General features: G+C 39.8%; 1 non-coding gene across 1 annotated transcript; it reads right to left on the bottom strand.

Moving 5' to 3' along the window:
- Positions 1 to 7,936: 7,936 nt before the first annotated feature.
- Positions 7,937 to 8,008, bottom strand: trnad-guc (transfer RNA aspartic acid (anticodon GUC)). Its single transcript has one exon. It is a non-coding gene; the product is annotated as a tRNA-Asp (tRNA).
- Between the last annotated feature and the right edge of the window lie 542 nt (positions 8,009 to 8,550).

Below are 8,550 nucleotides of genomic sequence, written 5' to 3'. Positions count from 1 at the left end.
TTTTAACCCCAAAAGGGAGTAACTTCTCTCTTTTTTTAAAAAAAAAAACGCACATCAAGTGATCTGGGATGATTTTTATCTCTTCTTCTAACACAAAACACTGAACCTGTATTTGATAGAGGTATATGAAGAACAAAACGCGCTTTATAGCCAGTGAATTCTGCTTTCTAATAGCTAATTAATACTCTTAATGATGTTTCTGCAACTTCATGAATACATTAGGTCTGCAATCCAGCGAGCCTCAGCCTCCCCGGCACCATTCAAGGGTATTTCAGCATCTGTTCATCCCACGGCAATTAATCATTTTTGATGTGTAGTTTAAAATCGACTTCTTGCGGGAGACCTTTTTGACAAGAATAACAAAGCAATTTGCCAGGAGCCACCCCTCAGACGCGTTATTAGCAGCACTTCCACAGTAAGACCCGCGGTTTCCTATTTATCTTGTAAATATATTAGATAAATGAATTTAAAGAGACAGAGACCGTTTTGCCGTTCATTGTCAGCACCACGCCTCTGAATCCTCCTGAAATCCCTTTTATTGGTGACAAGATCTCGGGATCTCCTCAGCAAATCCCTCCTCTAAAAGTTTTCAACCTGTCAGTTTCCTCTAAAAGCTGTATAATTCCCCCTCTCTTTCTCTCCATCCATCCCCTTTTCTCTTTCTTCTTTTCCTCTCTCCTCTCTTGTCTCATTCCCTCTGTCTCATTTCTTTTCCCTGTCTCCTCTCCTCTCTCCCTCTCTCGCTGGCCCAGTTCCCTCTGCACAAGGGGCCCTATTGTATAGTCCTAATCCAGAAGCAACACAGCTTTAGGGACATGCAGGGATAAAAGGCCCATCAAGCCCACAACTTTATGGGGGCAAATCTCTCCCTAATCCTTCGCTTTATCTAAACAAAAGCCCCTCTGCCTTAATCCACCTATGTGTTGAAAAAAGGAGGAAAACTAGAGAGAGTGGCAGAGAATGAAAGAAAAGAGAGGACGAGGAAGAAAAAGACACAGAGCGAGAGGTAACAAGAGGGGGAAAAAAATCACACAGTCCAGGATTGAACTATAGCAGCGATCACACATGGAGGGTCGAAGTTTTGTGGAAGGGTACCACAGTGACAAGCCGTCACCTGGAGGGGACTTCACGTGTGTTAACTGCCGCACTAGGGGACTGAACCATGACCTGCTGTAGTTTGACGTTATTACTGAAACAAATGAAGACAGAAAATAAACTTTCTCACATGTACATGGTTATATCAAAACTGATAAACGACTGTGTCCAATCTGATAATATTGAAAATATTCCTGCTTACAAACACTACCGACATAAAGAAATGACTGCAAAACATTAATAGTTTTAGTTTTTGAGCAGGGGGTATTAAAAGCCTTGTTGATCAATCATACCATGATAGGAGCTTTGAATTGTGTATGTCTTTACATTTGGGATATATTTTTGACCTTGATTATTAGTTTTTTCTTATTTTCATCAAATTGATATTAACACTCATCACTAATTGTTTCCAGATTGATACAGTTGAATGATTGTGATTCTTCTATTGTAAATGTCCAGTGGAGAGAAGAGGAAATGCAGATTTATTCCACAGTGTAGAGGGAAAGTCCTAATATCATGTTTGATCTATAAATAAATCCTCTTCGGGAAAACACTGTGTCGTGGCTCAGTGGCTGAGGGCAGTGAGCGAGCTGAGGCATCAGGTCTCTATTAGTACTCTGTGGACGTTTATTTGCACACTTACTGTTTCGGTACCTACTGGTTTGTTTATAAGAGATGAGATCAGATCAACATTATTAGTCCCCAAAGGGAAATTCAGATAGTCAAAATAATAAGTAAGTTAATTAGCCTTTTGTCATAATTAGGGTTACCTTCTTTTTATATTAATATCACAATTCAAAATAAAATAAAAATCCTAACTACCCACTTGTTGTACTCTGCAGAGTAAAGACAGTTAGAGGATTTTAAATCCCAAATACTATGAGGGTCAGGTGTCGCCCTTCGTCTTAGCTCCTCTGCTAATATTGACGTGGCTGTGACCTGCTTTGCCCAGATTCCATGTAAAGAAATGGGTGCATGAGGCCTAATCTTAACTGCAATGACAAAGCTAAAGCTTCTCAGTAGAGCCAGGATCCTTTCACTTCCACTGAAACATCTGTCCTTACTACACAAAATCCCACCATATCAGCTCCTGTTTGGACAATCAGACCCTAATCTGGAGATGGCTTTAGCAGACCCGGAGCATGGTGGGTTTAAGTCAGAGCTCTGAGGGTTAGGTGGTGACACTTAGTGAGACCTGCTGCATTTGTGGAAAATATTTATTACATTTTTGAAAAATTGTCCAGTGTATGAAATATGGCATTATTTTGTGAGAGAGAGACATTTTCCTCTCACTTATTCTTATTTGAACTAATTTAATACAAATGGGGAATAAAATGTCCCACCAAACTGTCATAGTCGTCAAAAGCAAAAGCATAACTCTTCCTTTACTTTCAGACACCTTCAGCATGGCACTCATCATGTTGCCATCACCCTCAATTACCGTCTCCTCTTCGGCTCCGTTCCTTCCTAATAGAGCTAAAGCAAAGCTAATGAAGCAAGTAGTTTTAGTCATTAGAGACAATTAAGACAATCCAATGCAATCCAACTCAGACCAGGAGACAAGGAGAGTAGTCAGAGAGAAATCCAACAGCCAGCAACACAAACCAAGCACAGTCCTCTGCAGAGGCAGCCAGTGGAGACTGGATTGAAGGAATTTTCCCTCTGGTGGTATCACTGGTAATACTGGAACCATTATAAGGCTGATCAGCAGTTGGCTGAAGCCGTCTGTGTTTCCTCCATGAAGGGATTACACCTGGCCTCAGGAGGAGGAAAATGTTTCCCAAAGAGGCAGGCAGATGCAGGAGGCACAAGGCAGCTTGCATTCCACCACAATAAAGTATAAATCCTCTTCTTCACAGCATATTACAGGAATGAATATAGGGGATTGTGTCATTGTTGGCCTATAATCTGGCTTTAAACTCCTTGTTTTACAAATAGACCTCTTTAAAAAGCTATCTTTCTTATTGTGGGGGTCTTTTTTTCCTCTCCTCATCTTGTGTTAACCTGCTGTTTCCTCATCAGCAGATTTTATTTGTTTTCGTTTTTGTTTTAGTTTTTTTGTCCTTAAGCATTTCAGATTTAGGGGCTTAGTATTACAACATTACAACAATCTATATTTGTAAATTTCCTCCATTAATGTGTATATCTACATCTTTCTCTCTCGCTCTGTGTGTGTGTGTGTGTGTGTGTGTGTAGGTGGATCTTGTGAAGGTCTTGTCTTAAGTGCAATTTTTTCATTGCTTAGTAGTGATAGTGTTTTTCTAAGTAGATCACCAAAGTAGACCATGCACGGTGCGAGATATATGCTAGAATATTATAATTTTTCAAATGCCTTTCCATGTGTCCTTGCCCTCAAAAGCTAAGGGTAATATTCTATCCTGCTTTGGAAGTGGAGATGGTGGCACTTTTTTCTGTTCGTTGAACAGGCAGCCTGCATGAAATAACTTCTGATAGAAATGCTCAAGCTGTCATCCTCTCCCATGTCTCCATCTCCTCTATCTTTGCTGAGCCTTCGGAATAGATTATTTGCATTTTAGACCTGAGAAATTCAAACAATTATCCAAATTAAAACATTTACTAACAATATTGTGGTTGCCAGGTTGGGGAAAAATTCCCTTTGACAATTTTTGCATTGTGAATATTCACATTTTATATCCTCCTTTTGGATAGAGACACAAACACCTTAACATGGACTGCCATGGAGTTTTGTGCTGACATTCATATAACAACATAACGTCTTAGACACTAGGCCTCATGCAAACTTTTTTTTTTTTTTAAGTATTCTTTTAGGTGACCATGAGAACCTCCCATTGAAAAGACCTTTCTGTTCATTTTAACTATTAGGCAGTAATCAAATTATTTTGACTGGCATTCAAACAAAAGAAGCTCTTCATCAGTTTCTTGTTAAGATGCATTAATTGTGGTGATTGCGTTTTTAGAAACTGCTGATAGATTAGTGAAACAAGCAACTGTGACTGATAAGAGATGTGTCCCAGTGAATGTGGGCTTAAATGATTTATGGAATATCAATGTTTTGGCTTGCTCAAACTTAAGGCAAAAAGAAAAAAAAGAAATAGGAAATTAAAGTTTGATGACTTCACTCTTTAAGACCAAACAAACACAATTTTAGCCGCAAATTAGCAGTTTCTTATAGCAGTAATTAACAGTTACATCACTGTCGAAACACTCTTGCACTAAGGTCTATTTAGGGCTTGATCGGTGCTCCTCTCTTTTCACACACACAGACACACACACTGACAGGTTGGGGTGAGGCCAGGCAGCAGGTCTGAGTCCAGCCTGCTGTCTTCTGGCAGCCTCTTCACTCGTGTTTGCTCCCTTGTTTTCTCTGTCCTGCTCCTTGTTTGAATATCAGATGCGCTCCTCCTCCTCGGCTCTCTCCATCGCCTCTGAAAGGAACCTTGCTGGGCCCAACTGTCTATGAAACGAGGTGGGCCGGACCGTCACAGTGGGGTATGCAATTGTGTGCGTCAATGTGTTTATACTTGTGCAGATGTGCTTGCAATGAACACTTGTGTTTTTAAGGAATCTCCCCATGAAATCGTACTTTAGACGGTATTTGGTATCACCCCTACTCCTTCTCATCTCAGGCACACACACACAAACACACACCAACAGTGATCCTCCAGTACTCCTCCACAGCAGGGAGCAGAGGGAGGAGGTGGAGCAGGAGGCTAATGGATATGTTTGTTTACCTATTTGTCCTTGACATGATCAATTGATCAGTAGGCTAATTCACTGCCACCATGGGCTCATTACATTTCCATTTAAATTGCAAATGGATTTCTTCGAGGCTTCATCTTCCTCTCCCATTTCCTCTGCATGCGTGTGGTTTTACAGTAGAAGTGTGTGTCAGTGGATACACAGTGTAATGCTGTCGCCTGTAAAAATGCTTTTGTGAGCACAGCATAAAAACTGTATGCCAAAGAGGAAACCTTTGGGTGAGTTCCGCCTTGTCACCTCTGTCTTTGTCTTTCTTATTTTCCAGTTTAGATGAAGTACAGGAGGGATAATTATCTGTGTCATGGATATATGTCAATCATCAAGCAGCTGCCATCAAGTCAGACACTCATACATACAGACACAGTCCCCTGGGAGAAGTGTGATTTAATTCCTTGGCGTTAAAATCTATGATTATATCTTGCTGGGAAGATTACAGTGAATGGTTAGTGAGTTGGAATTTAAACAGCAGGGAATGAGCAGCCAGACTGAGCAGCAGCAGGAGATCACTACGCTAAGGTTTAAATGACACTATCACATATAAGCTTGAGAGCTGCAGAGCAACAGTTTGGATACACTGAAAATGCAGGTCTGGACATTTAAAAGATTGTCAGGTGACAATTTTTATTTTTATGTATTTTAGTCAAGTACAAATTCCAGCCAGTCCCAGCCAACCTGGGAGGGAGGCAGGTTACCTCTAAACACCTCTAAAGCTCCAAAATGAGTGTGCTGCATCTTGTTTAAATTGTACAAAGACCAAAATGTAAGAACAGCCATGTGTGATTTTTGTTAAGTAGTTACAGACATATTTTATTTTTAACCACATACAAGAGACAGAGACTCCTGCTGTATGGAGTTTGCCACACACAGAGTAGTAGTAGTATGTATGTTCATGTCTGTTCTCTGTTAGTCAGCAGCTGCGTAAGCAAACCTTATTTGTGTTAAAATACGAAAATCACTCTTCAGCTAGACTATTTTCATCATTACCGATCATTGGCCTTCCTTCACAAGACCGTGTGCGGGTCCTTGACTAGCCCTGACACACAAACGCTGCATCTTCCATTTGCTCAGGTCAAAACAGTTTTCTTTTTCCACACAAAAACTGTAGCCCCACCACCACACTTCAGTCATATTGATATGGAAATTAATAACAAACTAATTTAATGAATGGAACATACTTTACATCAATTTACCTGAAAAAAGCTTATTGTCACCAAACCAGGCCATTAGACATTAGTCATTAGTTACAACATATTTTTGACTGTTAATAACCCACAGTTGTTTCTTATCTGTCTTTTAACTTAACTCTAACTTTAAATGTGTAAAACAGGTAGGCTACTGGTTGCATATGCCCATACACTTTGTATGCATTATTATTGTTGAGTGAAATGGGCAGGTGATGAATTAATGAATGAAACTCACTCTACTAACCTTTTTATTACTGCCCCAGAAAAACATGTCCAAATAATTTCATACTTTCAGTGTCTTAAGCTAAGTTTGTGCAGTTTGTCTTAAGTTTGTGCAGCATCTTTAGTACTAAAGTCCAAACTGTCCTGGGCCATAAAGGCACAGCTAGTTGGTAGCTTAGCTTTTAGCAGCTGTGTTAGCCAGGGGTTTAATCTAATGCTACCTTAGTCACCTTAGCTTTGATTAATACTAATAGTTTAGTTCCTCTTTTAAGTCATCCCTTGCACTTGTTAGATATTGATATTGTGGTAGCATGACAAACTAAACCACTTTTTGCTTTCTATGGAGGGAAATTAAATGTAAAATTGTTTTCAACCAATCATAAGGAAAACATGTAAAATAATAAGTTTTTATGTCAGTCACAACTATTAGAAAACACAATGTTTTCAGAAATAGGTATTTTTAGCAAATTACTCGAGCAGATTAGTTAGTGGGTTCTTTCAAGCACCCCCTTCACCCAGGGCCCGTTACAACTGACCCAGTGTTCCCCCAGTGTCGGCGGCCCTGGATGGATGGATACATGAATGACAGGGCCTTGACATCTCATGGGATTCATTTGTTTCATTGGCTTGTTTAGCCATTATGGGCTTTATATGATGACTCCTCACCCCTGTCAGATTGCATGATCCAAATAAACACACACATTCATCACCATCTAACACACACGCATCTCCGATCAATGGTCATAAATTTGATCCCTGACAAGTCTGACACTTGTGCCCATGAGGTCACTCTGTTTCTTTTGACCACTCCTTATGTAACACACACTCATTTACTCACACACACACAGACAAGCACTTTTTCCTCACTTTCACTTCTTCCTTCCTTCCCCTGACACACTTGTCAAGAACCTCGTTGACCCATGACCCCATCCCACTTGGCACTGTTATTGATTTTTCCTCCGACCCTCTCAATCTGGGATGAAGAGGGGTGAGAACGGGGGAATTAGTCGCCATAGTCAGGTATAACGGTATGGACGCTGAGGATGAAGGAGAGCGATCAATGTGCGCTGATGGTTGAGCTTGCAGCAGCAGAAACAACAGTCAGCCAGGAAGAAAATCAAAAGAGCTTGAGGCAGAATGGGTGAGCCACAGTGAATCGGTTAGGAGAGAGAAATGAGGGAGGCTGGAGTAATGAGAGGAAGGTCTTTATATTGTCTTGTCATATTTTGGCTTTTTACAGAGTATTTGTTAATATTCAATATTAATATTCAATTAAACACCTGACACAAAAGAAGCAAAATAAATAAATAAATGTTTAAAAATAGTACTAAAGAAAAACAATAAAGAGGTAGTTGGATAAGATAATTACAAAACTACAGCCTTCCATTAATTGTATAATACAGATCTATTATATATTTCTGATAAAGCTACTTAGGGCTCTTTGCCTGTTCCCCTCTATTCCCCCTTTATTTCGGTACTGCTGTATTTCTGCACAGCCTCTTAGTGAGGAGGTAGATGAGTGAGGGCAAGGAGGATTAATGAACATGACAGAGCAGTGAGGACGTTTGTGCTGAAAGCTGGAAAGCCTTACATTATAGCTGAATATTACTGTAGTAACATCTCAGACGTATTGAATAATTTATTAATCCGTAAGGGGAAAGTTTAGAGATGGAGAAAAAACAAAAAATAGTCACCTCCCCGTCGGGGAATCGAACCCCGGTCTCCCGCGTGACAGGCGGGGATACTCACCACTATACTAACGAGGACGGTGATAGACTTTGTGACGTAGTTGAAATTTGAACTCTCCCCACACCTTCAAATCGGCGTACGTGTGTTAATAATGTGATTACAAAAGACAGAATAGCTTACATATTTAGATGTATATTAACACTTAGGCCTATACCTTTTGTTACACAAAAATTTAATCTGCTTTGCGGAGTAAAATAAATGAAGCAAACCCTTTTAACTATCAAAACTACTATTCCTACTACAACAAACGAAATTAAAGGTGTTCGGGCACGATAAAGTGCCACTGAACCCCATACCTAATTTACTGCCTAGAAATTACCTTAATTTTATTATATAGTACGTTTATTTAAATTACTCTTACCTACTCCGTAACAGCGAATATATTTTGTAGAAAATGTTACCACTATAATATGTTTGTTTACATTTAAACCAAAATCACAATCTTCACCCAAAATGAACCGTTTCTTCAGCCAAACCGCCTTAAATCGATTTTCATTTATTTTCTAAACCAACTCCGGATGTCACATCTGTTTGGCCGCTAGTAAGCGCTGTGGTGCGG

Source organism: Mastacembelus armatus, chromosome 17 (genome assembly GCF_900324485.2).
Source record: "Mastacembelus armatus chromosome 17, fMasArm1.2, whole genome shotgun sequence".
In the NCBI taxonomy this organism is placed as follows: Eukaryota; Metazoa; Chordata; class Actinopteri; order Synbranchiformes; family Mastacembelidae; genus Mastacembelus; species Mastacembelus armatus.
Note: the sequence above shows the minus strand (reverse complement) of the source record. Positions and strands in the feature narration are given on the sequence as shown.